The following is a 24696-nucleotide window of genomic DNA, read 5'->3' as shown; positions in this document are numbered from 1 at the left end:
CCACTAGAGGTTGGATTAACCCTGCTATGTAAACATAGCAGTTTATTTGAAACTGCTATGTTTTCAGCTGCAGGGTTAAAACTAGAGAGACCTGGCACCCAGACCACTTCATTGAGCTGAAGTGGTCTGGGTGCCTATAGCGGTCCTTTAAGTTATTAATTCATCGTTAAGATATTTTCACTGTATTCTACATTATTACTTCGAGAAACTGTTGTATAAATGTTGGATGAAAAATAGGAAAGAGACTTTGGGGTTTATTCACAAAAACAGAAAATTGCACTGGATTGAAACCTGAACTGCAAAATTCAGTCGATTTGGACAAACTGATGTGGACTCCGCTATTATGATAACTTTTTTTTTTTAACTTGAAGTTTCCAATTCAGTTTTGTTTTTTTGTCAATCAATTTTTATTGAAGGTTTTCTTTTCGTTATGTTAGCGTTTGGTTGGATACAAAAATAAAAGAGGGGTAGGGTGCATAATACGTTACATGAGACAACATATGTCATGAAAAGACAATTGGGTGAAAAGAGTAATAAACAACAACCATAAATTGACATTTTGACATGAGGGTAATATAGCTTAGGGAGAGCAGCGGCATAGTCCGTGTCTACGGTTTTGTGATTAAGGATCAAATGAGTGGTTCAGCTGCCTTCTAAATGTACCCCAGCGGGGGGGGGGGGGAGCGGGGATTTTTTTAGTGTGGGAGTGCGCTCCACCATACGGGTGGGCACTCTAGCTGCAGGGAGCCGGAGCTTCTCACTATGGGTGGGGGGTGTTTAGGCTCCTTTGAGCGTTCTGGACTGGGGTGGCCAATGGAGCTATTTCTGGTCAAACTATAGTCCAATAAAACTTGCTATAAAAACATGGGAGACATACTGTGTGCGCTGTGGCACTAATCACAAAGAGTTCAGACTACATCTTCGTGTTTGTCATTGTCCACTATATTCAAGTCCCTGATGAGGGGGTCTGAGGCCTCCTTGAGGTGGAGGGGTCGGTGTTCTGTGGGTCCCGTGCTTGAATGATTGATCGTTGAGCAGGAGTTGTCTTCGGGGCCATTAAGCCCAGTTTCCGCAGGAATTGTGGTGCTTCTGCCAGAGTAGATATTTTATGTACTGTCCCTTCGTGAGATACCACCAGGAACCTAGGTGATCTCCAGTGATATTCCATCCCGGCTGTTCGCAGCTGGCTGGTAACAGGATTCAGAGATCTTCTCCACTGCAGAGTTGACCTGGTAAGGTCTTGATAAAAGGAGAGTGTGGCGCCTTCAAATGCTAGCGGTGTCTTTCCTCGTAGTGCTGTCAGCAGGCTTTGCTTATCTTGCGCGGTTGAACAGCGGACTATGACATCTCTTGTCCCTGGCAAGCGTGCGTTGCTCGGTAACGGCAGGCGGTAGGTTCCGTCTAGGGAAAACTTCTTTGCCTGGCTTGGTGGGAGCACCGAGGCCACCAGCCTCCGGAGATAATGTGGGAGTTCGTCGGGCGTGATTGGGTCGGGTATGCCCCGAATTTTAAGATGATTGCGCCTTGACCTATCATCTAGTGCTGTGAAATGGAGTGCCAGGGCTTGTTGAGTCGCGTGCATGTTGGAAACCGTGTCCGATAGGGCCGACAGATCCCTACGGAGGTCGGTGATGTCGCCCTCTGACACTGCCACCCTGTCATTTACCGCTTGTAGGTCGGTCTTTATTCCTGCCATATCGGCTGCTAATAGGCCTTTTATCTCTGCGACCAGGTTACGGAAGTCGCGTTGTGTGACCGCGGCTGATCCCTCTGTGTCCCCTGCTGGGTGAAGTACCTGGTCAGGGGCCGGGTCGGCCTGTATCCCATCCGTTACGGCCTGCTCGACTTCAGGCTCCCTTGCCGCCATTTTTGTCAGTGGCTGCCGTTGGAGCATGGACCCAATGTCTCTGGACCCCGTGGGTACCTCTGGATTCTGCCTCTGCGTCCGACGCCCCATAGTCGGTGTCTGGGTAGGTGGCGGGGTGGGCAGGTAAGCTTCCGAGTCTGAGTCGGCCAGGGGTTCAAGGCCTTGGAGCAGCGCCGACAGGTCTAGGCCTGTGTGCGGTCTGTAGGCCCCAGATCTCCGCTTCTGGCGTTTCGGTTTGGCGGCTTGTAGGAATGGCATAGGACGCCTCTTGGTGGGCTCCTCTGGTAGAGCCGGCGTTTCTATGCTCCAATGTGGGGTGATTCCCCCGAGAATCTGCCGTTTTTCCGTGTCGGGAACGGAGCGTTGGGAGATGGCGACCGCTCCGGCTCGAGGTTAGGCTCCTCCCCCTCCAATTCAGTTTTTAGTTCACTGCAGCTGACTGCAAATCACAATTTACTGAATAAACCCTTTGCCATCAGTGGATTTAAACAAATACCATTTTATTTGCTAAAGTAGAAATTGTAAGCAATTAACAGTAACAATGCAAATTTTAACTCAGAGCAGCCAAGATAATAATAAAAAAAATCCATCTTACATATTTTAGTCAGAATTTGCAGTTCCATTGTCAATTCTCCACAATTCCCAATTTAGTCTTTAGGTTTTTTTTTTTTGTTTGTTTTTAAACTTTTCAATTCTTGATGGTTTCTTTATCAGTTTTGAGACAGATAAGGCTGAGTGTGAAACAGTTCAGGCTTCAGTTAGTCATAGTGTTACATATCTTCCCTTAACATGTGATTGCCTTTGTAAAGCCAGAGTCACAGGAGAATCTAACCCAGTAGGAGTCTGAAAGGCTGACCTTCTACTGGAGATCCTGGAGGAGATACTAAGGATAGGTTATTTATGAACTGAGGTGGCTTCATTTGTTTATCAACATGCAGTTGATAAAAAGTGCATCTGGCTTTATTTTGAATTGGCCAAACAATCCGGCCTTCTTCACATCAGAGGTCACGGGTAGTTTTTGATGCAAAGCAGGCTGTGGGAAAAGTCAATGTACTATCTGAAGGAATCTGTGGTTAAGAATAATATAAGTATTTTCCCAGCCAATATGTTCAAAAAGACTAAAGTACATTGAGTTTATTTGCTGTTAATTTACACATGCAGGTGACTTCACAATGGATGGGCTGTGCAGTGTACAGAGTGCTGAGTCCAGCTCACAAGACTTCAGAAAATTAAATATTATATGATTTGGACACCGAAGATTAGTCGAGGAACGGTTTGTTTTACCTCATAATTTACTTTGGTGACAAACGGCAAAGGACACTGGGTAAGATGTCTCTAGCCACACAAGTCTATACAATTATGCCATTGTGTCTTGCTTTTGTTAGTAGTGCTATAACCAATGTTGTAATAGGTGAAGTAGGTTTGGGGAAATGCAAGGAGAGACAAAATGGAGGTTGAGATTGAGAGTGGTGAGCTGAGGGTGAAATGGGAGAAAAGCACCCACACCCACACCAAGATATTGTGTGTTTGAGGGCTGCTAAATAAAAGATGAATAAAAGCATGGGGAAAATGCTCCATGTCAATCATTACTACAAGATCTGTCTTTCGCACCTCGCAGTCAGCATAGAGAAACCATCCGTAGAAGAGGAGAAATTAAACTGTGTTTCTATTACTCCTCTTAATTTGCAGTGCTTGCCCAGGCATTGCCTTGTCTGAACTGGATTACGATGTAATTTACTAAATCTTTAATATGAATTGAAAAGAAAATGGAACATCTCATTAAAAAAAATGTTAACGCGTTATAGCTGATTTTATTTTATTTTTATTCAATGGTATAAATTGAATAAATATAATAATGTCTTAACAGGCTATATGCAAGTCTATAAAAAGATATCTGCTCAAGTTTTCTTCCATATATTATAGGACACAATTTGTATGTAGAGATACATAGTGATCTCCAGCAGGTGGTAAATTAATATTGGGAAATGGTACTGTTTAATATTTTAGAGCTATTATTCCCACTCGGATCATTTTCTTTTTAATTCTCCTTATAAAACTAGTGACTGATAATTATTGTATACCAGTAAATTGCTATATTCCCTGTGAAATCTAGAGTTATCAGTGTCGCTTCAAAGAAACACTAATTGGATAACATTAAAAGTCCAGTAATCCGTAATTGCTGTATTCCAGTAAACCGCTATATTCCCGCTGAAAATGTCCTTTTGCTCACTCCCACCAAAACAATAACTTTAACCAGTTAGTCATGAGTGCACGGCCACGCCTGTATGTTACACATGCAAAATTCAATTTTCAATAATAATTTATTTTAAGCATTCTCTTCTGATAGCCGCAAAAACAGAGAATGTTCTGCTCATCTAAGTGCAATTCTGGGACCCTCAGTCAGGAAGAACCAGGCTGACACACACCTTCCCATTTCCAGATGGGACTACTTATTTTGGAAGTCACCAGTAATGTCCCCAAAGGCCTACAGATTCCCCTGTCCTGGTTTCATACTTTGCAATGTTGGGAGATATACAGTTATCTGTACAATGTGCTCTCTTTGGAATTGAAAACCAAATGTCAAAACTTTGCTAAAAGTGCTTATTTCAAAAAGATTCTCCATAGAAAATATTACCATGCTTACTTACTCTATCCTACAGTTTGCAATTTGATTTTCCGTTCACTTCAATTAAAACCTCTGGCAAATACAAAAATAAGATGCTTTCAGAGTTAAAATTTGGGACTGTGACTAAAATCCCAGTTTGAAGTCTGATGCTTTTTTTTTTTCTTACAAACTGCAGGCTGCACTGTTAGTAAAATTGGATAGGGGGAACAGATGCTGCTGTGCTGCCCACCCCAGTTAAATAAATCTTGTTATACGCTGGGTCTAATTCAGAGAAATGGTTGTTTTCCTTGAAAAAAGGAAAAATAAAAATATTTCAGTGGATCATATTACCCAGTATGTCACTCACTTTGGCTCTGTGTACAGATGGTCAATCTCAGTATCTTATATGGTCCATGAAATTTGAGGTACATATGACTATGGGGCTTATACACTAAACCATTGCAGAGATGTGAGATGGCAACTTCAAGGAAAGAACAGCTCATCTGGATCACAACAACGGAATTTTATCATTTATATTCTCTACAATACAAAGTTTAGCACATAACCTTTCTAGTGTGTTTCTCATACACAAAGTGGAATCTACACAACTGTACCTAGTCACATATCACTTATATATACAGTTGTGCTCAAAAGTTTACATACCCTGGCAGAAATTATGAAATGTTTGTATTGATTTTGAAAATATGACTGATCATGCAAAAAAAAAATATATTTCATTGAAGGATAGTGATCATATAAAGCCATGACATGCGCACAGTCGATTATTCGGCAGGTGCGCTGTTTACCCCAAACCCCCCAATAACTTACAGACACCGTATTTCTGTTGGAATAAAAAAGTCCACAGCTTTATTTATTATTATAAACAAGGTAACAAATTGGGGTCATTGCCACAAAAGTAAATATACCTCCACCCCCCACCGTACATAAATTACCCCCGGCAATGACCCCGCCAATAACAATAAATAACATTATAAATAACCAATAACACATAACATATGGCCTACCAAAGAGGCCCCATATCCATAACTTTTTAAACTGTAGGGGTGTACCGAGACCCCCCTACACCACCTGGTTCGGAGCCACCGATGAGCTCGAACCCACAAACCATTTCACACTCCAGTTTAATCCAGCCTAACCAATTTATACTCCTCCTACCTTCCAATTACCCAAGCCCTATCCCGCCGCTGTGACCAAACGGGAACTCCAAAACAACAGGGAGGGTGGGAGGGACAATTACCAGGTAAGTGTCAGTTTAGTTAAAATGTCCCTTAGTCATAAAATGGCCGCTTAATATACTCCTATAGTCCAACCCCCATTTACCAATAACCACACCCCTTTAACTGGTTACTCCCCTGCCTACTCCTGGCTCTGTCAAGGCCCACTCCCCTGACTGCGCTGTTCCATGGGCTACATGACATGCGCACAGTCGATTATTCGGCAGGTGCGCTGTTTACCCCAAACCCCCCAATAACTTACAGACACCGTATTTCTGTTGGAATAAAAAAGTCCACAGCTTTATTTATTATTATAAACAAGGTAACAAATTGGGGTCATTGCCACAAAAGTAAATATACCTCCACCCCCCACCGTACATAAATTACCCCCGGCAATGACCCCGCCAATAACAATAAATAACATTATAAATAACCAATAACACATAACATATGGCCTACCAAAGAGGCCCCATATCCATAACTTTTTAAACTGTAGGGGTGTACCGAGACCCCCCTACACCACCTGGTTCGGAGCCACCGATGAGCTCGAACCCACAAACCATTTCACACTCCAGTTTAATCCAGCCTAACCAATTTATACTCCTCCTACCTTCCAATTACCCAAGCCCTATCCCGCCATAGCAAGAGACTTGACCCCTTAATGTCTCGAGCGACCCCCACCACACATAAATAGGGCTTTGGAAATACCCTCCTGGAAACCTAAGTTTAATAGATCACACCCCACATCAGACAGGTGCACACCATCCCGCCTAAAATAACCGGGCAACCCGCCCTCCAATTCAAAGTGCCTCACTGGGACCCCCCCTATTCTCCTAATAAAGACAGACATGGCCTTATTTACTTTACCACGGCAACGTGCCACAGCCGCCGGGTCCCTGGCATGCCTCCAGTTCAACCGCGGCACCATTTCAGACCACACTATTGTAACTCCAGGGACCAGAGCCCTCACCCTGTCCAGGACCCTCTTCATTCTCCTGACCAACACCTTCTGGGGGACCAAACCTAAGTCATTGCCCCCACCATGAATCAACAGTATATCTGGGGCAAACCCCCTGGACAACATCCAAAAAATTTCAACACTTATACTCTGCCAGCTGAAACCCCTAAAACCAAACCACCGAAGGTCCACTGTGTCCAGAAGAAAACCCAGTTGTGTGCCTTGTCTCCGAACTGCGGCCCTCTTCTCCGCCCAGTAGACAAACGAGTGACCCACCAGCCAAGCGACCAAGCCTGAAAGGAAACAAATTCAGTTAACCGGCAGAGCACCCTTTTCCCACATCCACAACATTCCATTCACACCAACCTTTCCGGCCTTACATATGCACGGAACCTGATGGATTCCCATCTCCCAATCTGCTTTATCCGCTCCTCCCCCAGCCCGAGACGCGCCGCCTCAGTCGCAGCCCCGATACGGAAGGAGTGCGTACCAAATTGTCCGGGCTGCAAGCCCAATCTCGTCAACCCCATGCGGAAGACTCGCAAGAACTGAAAGCGCGACAGCGCCTTCCCATCCTCGTGAATCAGGAAGCAACCACCAACCTGCGGGCGAACCCGTAAAAACACGTCCCCACACGCTACCGGGCACACCGGGGACCCTGGTAGTGAGGACAGGACAACATTCTTACCCTTTCCGAAGACGTCCGTTTTCGAGCGCCGGAGCCAAATCACGACCTTGTCCTGTTCTATAGCCACATCCTCATACCTGAGGCCCGATGCCCCCGACCTATTGGCGCTCACCAATTCGCCAATACGAAAAGCCCCAAAGAAAGCCCACACGAAAGCCACAGAGAACAAAGTTACTTCAAATGCCGAACTACACACTTCGTTCAACAACCCCACCAACCCTTGAAGGGTGGCAAAGGACACAGGCCTCCTCGTATCCACAGACCTCCTGCCCTTCTTGAAACCCTTCAAAGTTTGCTTTACCAAGAAATGTTTGGTCAGGTCTTCCCACCCGTTAAACTTGAACAGGAAGGCTAACGCAGACATGTAGCGCTCCACCCTAGAAGGGGATGACCCACCTGCCACCAACCTGCAAAGAAGCCACAACAGCGTGTCCAACCTACCAGCTGCAGAATCGCCTGCTCCCGCCTGGGACAACATTTCCTCCCATTCACACCAGACCTTAGTATAAGCGGTCCAAGTCCCCGGCGCCAGTGAGCTCCTTATGTATCGCCCAAGCACAACGTCCCGAGCCGCCACATCTCCTCCGGGCATGCCTGCCCTGTCGCTTGTGCGTCCGGCGCTGCTTCCCGGAACCGCACCCACTGTGAACGAGACAGAGCGTCAGCGACCACATTCAGCCGGCCCGGCACGTGCCGTGCCCGGAAGACAATGTTCCAAGACATACACAAGAGCACTAGCTGCCGCAACAACCTAACCACTGGCAGGGACGAAGCCGATAGACTGTTAATTACCTGTACCACTGCCATATTATCAGAGTGGAAGATAACTTTCTTGTCCCTGAGCTCCTCGCCCCATAGTGACACCGCTACCACAACTGGAAAAAGCTCCAAAAAGGCGAGGTTCCGAATCAAGGGGCTCTCGGACCAAGCCTCAGGCCAAACCTCGGCACACCACTTGCCCCCAAGGTAAGCCCCAAAGCCAATGCTCCCCGAGGCGTCCGTAAACAGCCCGGCTTCGCCAGATGCCTTCATCGCATCCCTGAAAAACACCCGTCCGTTAAACTCAGTGAGGAAGCGGTCCCATATGTCCAAGTCCTCTCTCATACCAACCGACACCCTGATGTAATGACTCGGCAGACGGACCCCACAGGTAGCCCTAGCCAGCAATCTACAAAAAACTCTTCCCATAGGGATCACCTTACAAGCGAAATTAAGGCTGCCGAGCAAGGACTGCAGTCCCCGCAGCGTAACTTTCCTAGCGCCCTTTATCGCGTGCACCTGCTGGCGGAGCACCCTCAACTTCTCCTCCGGCAGCCTACATTCCCCCACGACCGAGTCGATTTCCAGCCCTAAAAAACTCAGACACTCGGTCGGGCCCACTGTCTTGTCCTCAGCCAGAGGAATCCCAAACTGTTGGGCTAACCTCTGGAACACCCGCAGTATTTGGGCACATCTGTCGGACCCAGCCGGGCCCACACACAGAAAGTCGTCCAAGTAATGGACCACCGTACCCCCGCCCGATTCCCTGCGCACTACCCACTCCAGGAACGTGCTAAACTTTTCAAAATACGCACATGAAATGGAGCAACCCATGGGTAGGCACAGGTCCACGAAAAACTTACCCTCAAAAAGGCACCCTAACAAATGGTGACAGTCTGGGTGGATAGGAAGGAGCCGGAATGCTGCCTCCACATCCACCTTCGCCATCAAAGCCCCTCGCCCTGCTCTCCGAACCAACTCGACAGCATGGTCGAATGATGCATACGATACGGAGCACAGGGCCTCATTGATATCATCATTTACTGACGCCCCTTTCGGGAATGATAAATGATGAATCAACCTAAACTTACCCGCCTCCTTCTTGGGGACTACCCCCAGCGGGGATACCCTCAAGTCAGGCAGCGGCGGAGCCTCGAACGGCCCAGCCATCCTACCCAGTTGCACCTCCTTCAGCAACTTGTCCCTCACAACTCCCGGGTGTTCACCCACCGACTTGAGGTTACTGCATAACCTCCCCACATCCCTACACCGAAACGGTATTGAAAAACCCTCCGTAAAGCCGTGCCATAAGAATTCAGCGTCCTGACGGTTACCGTACTGTTTTAGCCACGGCAGCATCTCGCCTACTTTCACCGGGGTTGCCCCCCGCGGCAGCGGAGGGGGCCGACGCTCCAACGGCTCCCGCTCCTGGCGCAGACTTACCTCGCTTAAAACACCGGCTGGCTCCGTGTGCACCCCCACAACCTGAGCACTCGTGCTTAAACCGGCACGACGTACCCCACTTACATTGGCCCTCGTTAAAGAGCCAACAGAAGCCTTTCTTTTGCCCGGCCGATGCAGGTCCCCCAGGGGCCGCACCGGCCGTCCCTTGAAAGGGCGCAGCCTTTTGCGCCATCATGAGCCGCATCCAGAGGGGAAGGTCCATTTGATCCCACCGCATGCTGGGATTCGCCGCTAACCTCTGGCGAAATTGCTCGTCGTACCGCCACCAGGCGACCCCGCCATAGGTCCGGTACGCTTCCCCAATCCCATCTAGGTAGCAAAACAATTGGGAGCATTTATCCGGCGACTTTTCCCCTATCACGCTGGCCAGGATACAAAAGGCCCGCAGCCAGTTCCCAAACGTTTTAGGAATCTTCCGATACCTACGCTTTTTCTCCTCCTCCTCCTTCTTTGCGTCCTTCTTGTCCTCCTCCTTCATGTCTAAGAACTCCTCCAGCGGGAGCAAGGAAAAAACCTCCACAAACTCACCCTTCCAAATTTTCTCCTTGATGTCCATTTTCAGATGACAACCTAATGGGCCCGAAAAAGACACGTGCACGTTTTGCCGCGCAGCGTCGGTAATTTCGCCCCCAATACCTACCTTTTCCCCCGACTCCTTACTAGTTTCGGACACAGATAACCCCACTTCGCTATCCAGTGTTGGGCCCACGGCCCTACCTTGTAACCCCTGGCCTTTCTCACACGTCCACACTCTCCCAAACTGAGGTGAAGCCATTTCCCCACCCGCCCATGAATCTAAGAAAGATTTTAAGCAATTCAATAGTGTTCCTGCGTGTGGTGTAACAGTTGACTCACCGCCTGAGCCCGAAGCCGCAGAAGGCTGTGGGTTCGTTTCCCGTCCGTCCGCCATGCTTGGCTCCGGAGCATCCAATTGGCGCCGACTCCCGTCAGCCTGGCCCTGCCTCAGGACCGCGGGTGTAGTGCTGCGAGACCTGCAAGGAGAACGACACCTGGGTAGTGTGTCCACATGATCACATACCCGCCCAACCTCCTTATGTTCCTGCCTGTAGTTCCGCACCATATCCCGTCTCCCTGCCTGGCCCTCCCGGCCGTAAGCACTGCGCCGCTGACCTGGCGAGCTCCTGCCTGATGACCCAGACGCACTGCGCCGCTGCCTCCACCTCCGGTCCCTTGAGGCCGATCTCCTTCTGCTAAACCTGCTTGCAGACCTGCTCCTTTCTCTACCCCTCCACCCGTCAGCCTGCCTCCTGTCATGCCTGGCACTGACGCCGTGCTGCTCCCTGCTGCGATGCGGCCTAGGGCTCCGCGAGAGACCCCTCGGTCCCCGGGAGCCGCCCCTGCGGCCCTCCCGCTCTCTCCCAGCCCGTCCTGTCTCCATGCCCTGAGCTGAGTCCTGGGAGCTATCCCGACCTGCTGAACCTGGCCCCTTTTGGGCCGCCTTGCGAACTGGGGATTCCGCCTGTCTATCCTGGCGTTTTCTGTCTGCTAAAGCCGCGGGCCCTGCCGGCCCCAATGTACCTGGCTGAGCGGACCCGCCGTCTGCGTCCCTTGCGCTGAACCTGGCCCCACTAGAGGCCGCCCCCGATGTGTCCCCTTGCCCAGGGGCTCCCCCTGCCATCAGGGGGACCGCCTGATCACTAGAGGCCTCCGCTCTGCCCCCCGCCCGCTGCCCAGCCCCAGCGCCATTCCCTGACTCACCGGGCCGCAACCGCTCACTGCTTCCACCATCCGATCTGCTCTGGGTCCTGGCTCCAGCCGCAACCGTCCCGCCTGCCGCCTCCCGGCGGGGCGCACACCACGTGGCAGGCCTCGGCCTAGCTGCTGCCCGCGCCCGGCCAGCACCGCGTCGGACCGACGGTGCCGGCCGCGGTACATCCACTCCGCTGGGGCCCGCTACCTCATCCAGGGCCCCAACAGACTCCGCTGACGGGCTCCTCCGTCTGCCGACTTCGGGCTCCATGCCCGGGCTCAGCCGCTGGGGCGGTCTCGCCCTCCTCATGGAACGCCGTGCAGCCGCCGCAGGGGTTGTAGGGGGGGGACCCTGAGCCCCCAGTTGCTCGTGAAGCCAGGCCAGTCCTCTATCCCGCACAGCAGCTCTCACTCCCTCCAGGATTTCTTCCATTGATGCCATGATCTGCAAGACAAAAGAAAAAACCAACACAGACCTGCCAAAAACAATTACCAGGTAAGTGTCAGTTTAGTTAAAATGTCCCTTAGTCATAAAATGGCCGCTTAATATACTCCTATAGTCCAACCCCCATTTACCAATAACCACACCCCTTTAACTGGTTACTCCCTGTAGCGGATTGGTACCGGGCTGTCCCACGACATGTATGAGAATAAGTGTATTTGGTCATATGGCTGGTTTAATGTGTATGTACATGTATAGAAAGCATGGTATCCGGGTATAATGACAGTTAAATGTATGTAAAGAATTGTATTCCTCTAGTTGTTCGGTAGAATCATTCAAATAAAACAAGGGAATGAAACTACCGAACAACCAGACCACCCAGGAATGAGTGTGCCTCCAATTACCATTTGCAACAATGTTGCAAACAGGTAATTGGCAATCAGTGCAGTGTGGTCTTTGTCCTCTGGGTGGCCGCCATTCGGGAAACAAACACGTGGCGGCGGCCATCTTAAACTACCGAACAGCGGTGTTTTGCCGTCGAGTGTCTGGAACTAAAATCGGACACTTGACTAGGCAAACACCGCTGAGACCTCCATACTTCCAGAAATTCGTATGGAAACTACCGAATGACCCGCCGTTCGGTAGAAAGAGCCCCATAAACAAGGGAATTCATTCAAACCCTCTCCAGGCTCTATAACACAGGCAATTCGCCTGTTTTCATTCCCTTGTTTGTGACCGACCGCAGGGCCAAAATGCATGGAACTGTTTTCGGATACTTTACCCATGCGGTCGGTCAAATCTTTGGAACCCCATATCTCACGAACCATTCATCCGAATGGGCTAATTTTTAAGTATGTTGGTCCCCCAGAATAGAGCTATCTGGGGATGTTGGATTTGTGGATGTACCCCAAGTATTTAGGGTACATCCAAAACTCGGGGAAAACTGTGTACACAATAAGGGGATTATGATGCTAGAGGAGGGGAGGAGATCTGTGGGAGGTTACTACTTAGAGATTGGATAATGTCTTAAGTGATAGAACCTCCTCCCTTGCATGGGAGAGGGCTTTATAAGGAACTGTGGAATAAAGCTTGTCAGACTACTCCTGAAACTGTGTGTCGTCCAGTTATTGGGATTGCGATGGGGATACTGCTGTATTACTTTACCTGCTGGAAACCTTGCCTATGGACTTAACATCACCTTGTTCCTGAGCCTCACTGGAATCTCTAGTGGAGAATAGCTGTGCAAGATCGGCTCTCCGCTACATTGGTTGGCAGCGCTGGGATCCAAACTCACAGAGGAACAAGCGTAAATGGAGTACGGATGGAGATTGATTTTTCTGCGCTAAAACGCTCCACGCTAAAGGACCTCCTAGAGGCAAGGGGTATACAAGCCAGCAATAAGAAGAAAGCAGTACTTGTTACAGAACTCATGGCAGAGTACAGAATGGAGGGCGATTCAGTTCCGGCACAGAGGGAGCCGGGAGGAACACCACAAGGATCGGAATTCCAGAGGCAGGTTCAGTTCAGGCTATCCTTTTATGGGGAAAACCCCCCAACAGAAATTGTTACCAGGACAATGGCCGAGGTACAAGAATTCATCCTAAGGACACAGGCACCAGAACAAAGCTCTGCAATTAATGTGCCACAGGAAGGTAAGCCTAAAATACCATACCAGGCTTTTAAAACATATGTGGAGGCAGAGGAAGATATAGACGCTTTCCTGCAAGACTTTGAAAGACTGTGTGCACTGCATAAAATTAACGCAGAGGACTGGGTACCTATTTTGGCTGGAAGGTTAACCGGGAGGGCAGCAGAGGCATATCGGACTGTACCTAATGACGAAATAAGGAATTACAGTAAAGTGAAAGAAATTATACTCGCCAGGTATGCTATAACACCCGAGGCATACCGGCGGAGGTTCCGGGATCTAAAGAAAACAGAGAAGGACTCGCACGCAGAGTGGGCATGCCGATTACAGGGGGCAGCGCTCGGGTGGGTGCAAGCTAGCAAGGCACGTTCTATGGAGGATGTAATACAAATGTTGCTGATGGAGCAGTTCTATGAGGGAGTAACCAATGAGGTCCAGGAATGGGTAAGGGACAGAAACCCTACTTCCCTTACCGAGGCGGCTAGGAAAGCGGATGACTACCTGGATGCACGCAGGTCACAAAAACCTGCAGCTCCAAAAGCAACCTTTAAAACATTCGGGGGAAACAACTACACCCCAGCTCCACCGAGACCGCTACCACCACCTCCACCACCCGCTGCACAGCCCCGGTTCCGACAACCCACCGCTGGCCCCTGTCATCACTGCCAGAAGTGGGGACATTATAAAAGGGAATGCCCACAGCTACGGGACCGTTCCACCTGGATTCGTCCAGGCCCACCTCCACCCAGGGCGGCCGCAGTCCACCACTACCAGGACCTAGTCACCACCCCATATGGTTCCGCAATCCCCATTACTACTGTGGAACAATGGGAGGTACTGCACGAGGCAGATCCGGTCCAGGCCAATGTGGATAATCTACGGCACCATCGACAGACGGTATATCTGAATGGTACAGCAGTCCGGGGATTACGAGATTCGGGAGCCACCATCACTTTGGTACAGAGCCACCTGATTTCAGATCAGGCAAAACTGAACAAAACTGTTGCCGTCCGGGTAGCTGGGGGAGCAGTGTATCGGCTACCTACAGCAAGGGTACATTTACATTGGGGAGCGGGGGCAGGGGAAGTGGAGGTGGGGTTGATGCCACATTTACCGGCGGAGGTTTTATTGGGGAACGATCTGGGGAGGCTCACTTCTGCTTTTGAGCCCCAGTCACCCACCACAGGAGAGGTCAACCCTGTAGTCACCCGACAACAGGCCCGCACCCAGGACCACAACACACTGCCGGAGGTCCAGGTAAGCAACCCTACCCCCCCTCTAGAATGTGTCCCCTGGGCTCCACCTAATGAATTTGTAGCTGAAGTCGCAACAGACCCCACGCTTCAGGTGTATAGGGACAAGGTTGGCACGGGTTCCCCCGGGGCAGAGGGAGAGAAGTTTATCTGGGATAAACAACTTTTATACAGGGAAACAACCAAACAGATTACGGGGTTAGACCCGATAGCGAGGAGACAATTAGTGGTACCACAGCGGTACCGGGCTGAATTACTCCGGATAGCGCATGATATTCCGCTATCCGGACATCTAGGGGTTAGTCGCACCAGGTACAGACTAACCCAGAGTTTCTTCTGGCCAGGGATTAGCCAGGAAGTACGCAGATATTGCACGACTTGCGATACCTGCCAGAGAGTGGGAAAAAGGGGGGATCGCAGGAAGGTTAAACTTCACCCCTTACCCATAATAGAGGAACCTTTTAGCCGAATAGCGGTGGATCTGATAGGCCCCCTCAATAAAGTTAGCCCGTCAGGAAAACGGTATATTTTAACGGTCGTAGATTATGCCACCAGGTATCCAGAAGCAGTGGCTCTGACCAACATCCACGCTGAGACGGTCGCGGATGCCCTCATGCGGATATTCTCCCGGATGGGATTACCCAGGGAGATTATCTCGGATCAGGGTACCCAGTTTACCGCAGAATTCACCCAACACCTCTGGAGGATCTGTGGCATTAAACCTATTATCAGCGCCCCTTACCACCCCCAGACGAACGGGCTCTGCGAACGATTCAATGGTACCTTGAAGCAGATGCTCCGAACCTTCGCAGAGACCCACAAGGACTGGGAACGATTCCTGCCGCACCTCCTATTTGCATACCGGGAGGTGCCGCAGGAATCCACAGGGTTCTCCCCGTTTGAATTATTGTTTGGAAGGAGGGTCCGAGGCCCATTGGATCTTATTAGAGAGCATTGGGAGGGAGACCGGAGCACAGATGGCACTCCCATCCTACCATATGTGTTGGCCTTTCGGGACCGCCTAGAAGCGTTGACCAAGACGGTACGGGAAAACCTTCAGGAGGCCCAGACCCGCCAGCGCACATGGTATGATCGGGGAGCCAGGGACCGTAGCTTTCAGGTCGGGCAGAAGGTACTAATTTTAAAACCTGTCCGACATGATAAGTTACAGGCCGCCTGGCAGGGCCCATATAAGGTGGTGGAGCAAAGATGCGATACCACCTATATTATCGGCCCCTGCACAGGGACTGGGGGGCGACGCATGCTCCATGTGAACATGCTGAAGCCCTACCACGAGCGTACTGAGGAGGTAACCGCCATCTGTGCCCCTAACACGGAAGAGTTTGACAGCTTACCCCTCCCCGATTTGCTGGGGGATGGGCAGCTGTCCGGAGATTTAGGGGAGGTTACGCTGGGAGATCGGCTGAGCCCACAGGAGCGGATCGAGGTACAGCAACTATTGGAAGAGAAACGCGACACGTTCTCTAATGTACCTGGATACACGCCTCTGGCAACTCACCGGGTCGAGACCCCAGGGCAACTACCCATGCGCCAGACGCCATACCGCATTCCAGAAGCGGTACGGGCAAACATGCGTAAGGAGATCGACGAAATGCTCCAACTGGGGGTGATTGAACCCTCAGACAGTCCTTGGGCATCTCCTGTAGTCCTCGTACCAAAGCGAGACGGTACGACCCGCTTCTGCGTGGACTATAGGAGATTGAACGAGAAGACTGTATCTGACGCCTATCCGATGCCCCGGATAGACGAGTTACTGGACAGAATGGCCAGGGGCCAATACCTCACCACTATTGACTTGTGTAAAGGGTATTGGCAAATCCCCCTGGCCCCAGACGCCATCCCGAAGTCGGCCTTTGTCACCCCATTTGGCTTGTACCAGTTTAAGGTCATGCCATTTGGGATGAAAAACGCCCCAGCCACCTTCCAAAGGATGGTGGATCGACTCCTAGATGGATTCCAGGACTATACATGTGCCTACCTGGACGATATTGCTATTTTTAGCAATACGTGGCAGGAACACTTAGCTCACATCGGAGCTGTACTAGATAGGATAAGGGAAGCAGGTCTGACCTTGAAGCCGGCCAAGTGTAGTATCGGCATGGCTGAGGTACAATACCTGGGACATAGAGTAGGGTGCGGTAAACAAAAACCCGAACCCGCCAAAGTAGAGGCTGTAGCCCAGTGGCCCACCCCTAGGACTAAGACCCAGGTTTTAGCGTTTCTAGGGACAGCAGGGTATTACCGGAAGTTTGTTCCCAATTATAGCGCCCTGGCCAAACCCCTCACTGACCTGACCCGTAAGAACCTTCCCCGACAAGTAAACTGGACCCCGGAGTGTGAGCAGGCATTCCAACAATTGAAAAATGCACTGATAAATGCCCCTGTCTTGGCAGCTCCCAATCCAACTAAACGTTTTCTTGTTCACACAGACGCTTCTATGTTTGGATTGGGGGCAGTACTGAGTCAAGTCGGGGCCGATGGCGGGGAACATCCAGTGGCTTACATCAGTCGCAAACTGTTACCTCGAGAAGTAAGCTACGCCGCCATCGAAAAGGAATGCCTGGCTGTGGTGTGGGCCCTAAAGAAGCTACAACCCTATTTATATGGACAGCCCTTTTCCTTGCTCACGGATCACAACCCGTTAGTCTGGCTGAACCGGGTGGCTGGAGACAACGCCAGGCTGCTGCGCTGGAGTTTGGCGCTACAGCCTTTTGACTTTAATATCCAGTACCGGCCGGGTAAGCAGAATGGAAATGCTGACGGGTTGTCAAGACAAACTGACTTAGAGAAATGATCCGTGAGCCCCCGGACATCCCCAAGCCGATCCGTGTTGGATCAGACTGTGTATGCCGGCTTGTGGGCAAGGGGGAGCAGTGTAGCGGATTGGTACCGGGCTGTCCCACGACATGTATGAGAATAAGTGTATTTGGTCATATGGCTGGTTTAATGTGTATGTACATGTATAGAAAGCATGGTATCCGGGTATAATGACAGTTAAATGTATGTAAAGAATTGTATTCCTCTAGTTGTTCGGTAGAATCATTCAAATAAAACAAGGGAATGAAACTACCGAACAACCAGACCACCCAGGAATGAGTGTGCCTCCAATTACCATTTGCAACAATGTTGCAAACAGGTAATTGGCAATCAGTGCAGTGTGGTCTTTGTCCTCTGGGTGGCCGCCATTCGGGAAACAAACACGTGGCGGCGGCCATCTTAAACTACCGAACAGCGGTGTTTTGCCGTCGAGTGTCTGGAACTAAAATCGGACACTTGACTAGGCAAACACCGCTGAGACCTCCATACTTCCAGAAATTCGTATGGAAACTACCGAATGACCCGCCGTTCGGTAGAAAGAGCCCCATAAACAAGGGAATTCATTCAAACCCTCTCCAGGCTCTATAACACAGGCAATTCGCCTGTTTTCATTCCCTTGTTTGTGACCGACCGCAGGGCCAAAATGCATGGAACTGTTTTCGGATACTTTACCCATGCGGTCGGTCAAATCTTTGGAACCCCATATCTCACAAACCATTCATCCGAATGGGCTAATTTTTAAGTATGTTGGTCCCCCAGAATAGAGCTATCTGGGGATGTTGGATTTGTGGATGTACCCCAAGTATTTAGGGTACATCCAAAACTCGGGGAAAACTGTGTACACAATAAGGGGATTATGATGCTAGAGGAGGGGAGGAGATCTGTGGGAGGTTACTACTTAGAGATTGGATAATGTCTTAAGTGATAGAACCTCCTCCCTTGCATGGGAGAGGGCTTTATAAGGAACTGTGGAATAAAGCTTGTCAGACTACTCCTGAAACTGTGTGTCGTCCAGTTATTGGGATTGCGATGGGGATACTGCTGTATTACTTTACCTGCTGGAAACCTTGCCTATGGACTTAACATCACCTTGTTCCTGAGCCTCACTGGAATCTCTAGTGGAGAATAGCTGTGCAAGATCGGCTCTCCGCTACACTCCCCTGCCTACTCCTGGCTCTGTCAAGGCCCACTCCCCTGACTGCGCTGTTCCATGGGCTACATGTATTATCTAATAGTTGTTTGGCTCTTTTTTAATTCATAATGATAACAGAAATCACCCAAATGGTCCTGATCAAAAGTTTACATACCCTTGAATGTTTGGCCTTGTTACAGACACACTAGGTGAAACACACAGGTTAAAATTGGCAATAAAAGGTTAATTTTCCACACCTGTTGCTTTTTAAATTTCAATTGGTGTTTGTGTATAAATAGTCGATGAGTTTGTTAGCTCTCACGTGGATGCACTGAGTAGGCTAGATACTGAGCCATGGAGAGCAGAGAACTCTCAAATGTCCTGCGTAACAAGGTAATGGAAAAGGGATACAAGATGGAAAAGTATATAAAAAGAAATCCAAAGCCTTGAAAATGCCAGTCAGTACTGTTCAATCACTTATTAAGTTTCTGGATTAAGGTCTCCTGACCTTAATATCATCAAGGTACTCTGGGGAGATCTCAAACGTGCGGTTCATGCAAGACAAACAAAGACTTTACATGACCCGGAGGCATTGTGCCAAGACGAATCGGGAGTTATACCACCTGCAAGAATTAGGGGCCTCATAGACAACTATTACAAAAGGCTGCACTCTGTCATGATGATGCTAAAGGAGGCAATACACAGTATTAAGAACTATGGGTATGCAGACTTTTTATTTAATTTTTTTTCTCAGGAAAAATTATTAAGACATTCAAATTACAATATAGTACACAAATCGGTTTACAGAGCAAAGTGCATTACATAACTGTATTGCATAGTACGGTAGAAAAGAATGTGCAGGCAATGTAAAGGCCTCCCGCCCGTACTCCCGCCCGTCTGGCTTCTACGTGGTTTGCAAAATAGCCCAAGGGGAAACGGTGGTTTTTAAGTGTTGGGCCATCAGTTCCTCGGAAGTATGTTTCCTGAAGGAACGCCACCGAACCATAGGGTTCGGAGTAGTTGAGAGCTTCTCCAGGATGTTTAAGCCGTGGACATTATTTGTCCTAAACTTCAGAGAAGCTGTAATGAAACCCGAGCACATGTTATTTGTGTGCGAGAGTTGGAGGAGTGGAATAAAAAAAGGGGGGGGGGAGGAAGAGAAGATAAAGTGGAGAAAGAAAGGTATAGAGGAAACAGAGGAGTTCAAGAGCTCATGGCAACTATGCCTCTATATAGGGTGTGTACAATCAGTGAAGGCGGAGCTATATGGTCAGGCATGTACAATGTCCACCAGCAACCGGTGTAGGGGGTGCCAGGGAACCCTGTGTGGGGCATAGTTGCTGCAAGGGCAGTATTCACCACACCAGAGGTGGATTGGAAGAGGGGTCAGCAGACGGCCGTCTTCATGATACTTTGACATCACCCTTCAGAGGAGTCCCCTGAGACCCATTAATGTAAACCCACGCAAAGTGAAAGGCAAGGGGCACAGCCTGACCATCTCAGGGACTGGCCTTACTGCAAGGTTTTTCTGTGACAGCAATGGCCTAGGCCCCACCCGTTACTCCCAGAAAGTACAAACCATGTCTTGAGGACAAGTCTCCCAACAACGGAGCAGCAACCACCAGGGGGCTTAGGTTCAATTTCAGGCAGGGGGGAAGGCAGCGGTGGTCAGTCATTACCAATGGCCCGTGTCAACTCATACTCAATCACTCTTCTGGGCAATTTGGTCCACCTTTCGTCGTCCCAAATCAACTTAATTCGCACCAGGTCGGATACCGGGTCACCCTGGATTTTATGGGCGGGGTGGAGGGCTCTTGAGTATCCAGTTTGTTATGGCTACTGCTGGTAGGCACCTGGCGTGATGAAACCTTAGGGGAATCATTGGGCCACCAGATGATGTGGCATGCGTTGCCCACTTTCGCTTGTAGGCTAAAGGAGAATCCCTATATGTATAGTATTCACTTGACGTGTAGCATGCAGGTCAGCGGTCTCAACGCAGGTCTAGCTTCTAGTGTGAGGACGAAGAGATCCTGCTGCTGGTAGGCACGTGGCGCGAACAAGCCTTAGGGGAATCGTTGGGCCACCGGATGATGTGCCATGTGTTACCCACTTTCACCTGTTAGCTAAAGGGGAATCCCCATTTGTATAGTATTCGCTTGTCATGTAGCATGTGGGTCAGCGGTCTAGCTTCCAGTGTGAGGACGGAGAGTGGGCATCCATATAGAGGATGGTTTGGAGCAGTCTGCCCGCCTTCATGATAGTGTAATTTATGGAGAACAAGAGTAGGCAGCATATTGTGTCTCTCGGCTGACCATCCCCTCTAGGGGATTTGAGCGCTCTGTGGGCGTGCTCTATGCCAATACTGAGCAACGCGCCGGGCCCCCTCCCAATGTCGGGCCCTCAGTCACCTTTGTCAGCGCGAGGCCTTAGACGGCCGCCTAAATCGCCCAATTAGGGAGCCGCCTCTGCCTGCCGCCATGTGTTTCGGCCCTGACCTTCGCGGTAGAACTGCCAGGGCCGCACATTCAGGGGCCCATTGGGTGGCCCAAAGGGTGGCCAATGCTGTTAGAGTCACCCGATGGCAAAGTATTTACAGACTGTGACTGGGCCCCCTGTGATATCAGAGCTGGGAGGAAGTGACTGTCCCGGTCACTCCTCCCAGCTTACACACAGCACCAGAAGGAGAGGAGGGAGTCAGAGTGGGAACTCTGACTCCCATCAGCCTGAGCCACCACTGGACCCCACTGTCACCCTCCTGCATCTAAAAGGTAGGAAACAGGAGGGTGACTAATGTATGTGTGTGTCTCTGTATGTGTGTCTCTGTATGTATGTGTGTATGTCTCTGTATGTGTGTATGTCTCTGTATGTGTGTGTGTCTCTGTATGTGTGTATATCTCTGTATGTATGTGTGTCTCTGCATGAGTTTAGGGGTGTCTTTTTATGTTATGTTTGTGTTTGCAGGAGTGTGTGTTGTGTTGGTGTTTGATTGATGGGATGTCTGAACATGTACTGTCACATATATACCTACACATTAACAAACATAAACACACCAACACATACACAGTCATATACACACAGACTCACACACTGACATAGATACACACACCTTGACACACAGAAACACAAACCGGCACATACAAACACAGATACACACTGGCACATAAACACAGATACACACAACATTGGTACAAAGATACACACACTGACACACAGATACACATGCCTTGACACACAGTGTGTATCTGTGTGTGTATGCATCTGTGTGTCAGTGTGTGTATCTGTGTGCCTGTGTGTATCTGCCAGTGTGTGTATCTGAGTGTGTGTGCCGGTGTGTATCTGTTTGTATGTGCCAGTAAGTGTATCTGTGTGTCAGTGTGAATCTGTGTGTGCGTGTGTATGTATCTGACACACAGATACAAACACTGGCACATAGTGGCACACAGATACAAACAATGACACACAGATACACATATTGACAGATACACACACCTTAGCACACAGATACACACACACACTGGCACAATGATACACACATAGGCTCATACACACAAACACACACTGACAGATACACTGACACATACACACACTCACAGCTACACTGACACACAGATATACACACACCTTGACACATAGTTACACAAACTGGCACATACACACACAGATTCACACACGTTGGCAGATACAAACACTGTACAGGTACACACACAGACACATACACACAGATTCACACACATTGGCAGATATACACAGGTACACACACACACATAGACACACACACACAGATTTACACACATTGGCAGATACACACACTGACACAGGTACACAGACACACACAGATTCACACACATTGGCAGATACACACACATAAACACACACACACACACACACACACAGATTGGCAGATACACACACTGACACAGGTGCACACACAGATGCACACACATTGGCAGATACACACACACATACCCACAGATTCAGACACATTGGCAGATACATACACACACAGATTCACACACTATGGCAGATATACACACACATTAGCAGATACACACACTGACACAGGTACACACACACAAATAGACACACAGATTCAAACACATTGGCAGATAAACACACTGACACAGGTACACACCACATAGGCACATACACACACACACACACACACACACATATGTTTAAATTTGCTGTTCACTTACCTTTTTTCTGCAGGAGGGTCTTCAGTACTGCTGGCTGAGGTTAGTCCCCGCTGCTCCCTCTCTACCTCCAGGCGGCGAGCTCTGTCTGGGATAAAGTGCTGTCACTTCCTCCCAGCATCCAATACTACAGGGGTCCGGTCACGGTCTTAGATGACCACAGCACCTGACTGGACCCCTGTTTAGAGAAACCCATTGGGTGGCCCCAAATGCTTGGGCCACCCGACGGGCAAATTGCCACGGAGCCCCAATTTTGTTCCTGCAGGACCCTAGGGTTCCACAGAACACAAATTGGGAAACCCTGGTAAAAGCAATACAATAGGAGAGAAATATGCAAAACAATTGCAACTTGGGGACATCTCTCGGCTCGGCTCCCCTCCTTTCATTTATTGTGCAGGGGCAGGAGAGAGAAAACTGACACCAGAGCTTGCTCTGCATCACACTGATCAGACTTTCTTTCTTCACACCGTCAGGATGTTGCAAGGTAAAGAAATTGTCCAACTGCACTTTTCTAGCATTCCTAGGGATAGGACACTGATTGGTTAAATCAGTGTTGTTCCTGTAGCATGTGTGGAAAGTATAAGAAAAAAGAAGAAGGTAAACATGAAAAAAAGTGATATTTACCTTCTTTTTTCAGCCTGCAGAGTGAGGAAACGGTCTCATGCAAAGCTAAAACTTTTTAATGAGACGTGTATCAAAGTGATACATGTGCCTTTAAGGTCAAAGTGTTCGAACTGGAAGCATAACTGACTGGGAGATCTTTTCCAGTTCTTCTACTTTGGCCTTAAATTTGAAATTTACTTTGAATTCCCAACATTTTTCACTTTAGTAATTAATCCTGTAGAATGTGAATTGCTGTGTATTCTAACAAGATTATTCACTATTATTTAGTTAAGTTTGTTATGTTCCTGGTTGACGTCCTCCCCAATACTAATACTACTGCTTTGACCTCACTGATAGATGAACAGTGTAAAGCGGTTCTCCATACCGCAGGGCCCGAGCACTCCCCCACTTCCCGCCGCCCCTAGGACCCAAGGGATATTGGGTGCTGTAAACACCAGCTTGTCAGCCAAGGTCGAATCAACCATTACCTCCCTCGTGTGTATCACTTCAACGCACAACCTACTACGTTCACTCGTATATTATTTATTAAGCTTTCTTTTTACTGCATCGCATTTTCCCATCATCTCTCTACCAGAGAAATACCAGTTGACATGCCTCGCTAGGCTTAACCACAGCAGACCTCAAATACTATCCATGAACCGCGAGTATTTCCCATCTAGCAATCACAGCATCAGCGGTCTGGGCAGGACTGAAGGCATGGCCCATTCCTAAGCAGTGGCGTCTCTAGGATTTATTTTTAGGGGGTGCACAGGGGGGGCCAGGGACAAAAGTAGGGGGGCACATTCAACCCCGCCCTCGCCGCAGTTTGTCCCCGCCCCTGCCGCATGTTAAGCCCCACCCCCGACAAAATGTGTTGTTGGTTTTTTTTTTTAGAATCCCTGGTGGAGGATTCATTATTTTCCACCAGGGATTATTAAAAAACCAAACACATTTCCTTTGATACAGTGACATAGTTGCCAACATTTGAAAAAATGTTCCAAGGACATTTTGCAGCACAGCTATCAATTACTGTCTGTGTATAATATCCCTGGACAGTCAGTGCTCTCTGTATAATACAGGGTTGTGTGTATAATAAATTGGGACAGTCAGTACTCCCTGTATAGTGCTGCTCTCTGTATAATATAGGGTTGTGTGTATAATAAATTGGGACAGTCAGTACTCCCTGTATAGTGCTGCTCTCTGTATAATACATGGCTGTGTGTATAATATCCCAGGACAGTCAGTGCTCCCTGTATAGTGCTGCTCTCTGTATAATACAGGTCTGTTTGTGTATAATATCC

At 49.1% G+C, this 24696-nt stretch overlaps 1 long non-coding RNA gene across 1 annotated transcript in view; it reads left to right on the top strand.

Annotated features, from left to right (window-relative positions):
* The window catches only part of LOC134614725 (uncharacterized), a 186035-nt gene that overhangs the window by 396 nt on the left and 160943 nt on the right, over window positions 1-24696 (top strand). The gene's annotated exons all lie outside the window — the stretch shown is intronic.

This window comes from Pelobates fuscus, chromosome 6, assembly GCF_036172605.1.
Source record: "Pelobates fuscus isolate aPelFus1 chromosome 6, aPelFus1.pri, whole genome shotgun sequence".
Classification (NCBI taxonomy): domain Eukaryota; kingdom Metazoa; phylum Chordata; class Amphibia; order Anura; family Pelobatidae; genus Pelobates; species Pelobates fuscus.
The sequence above is the reverse complement of the archived record's forward strand: the minus strand, read 5'-3'. Positions and strand labels throughout refer to the sequence as shown.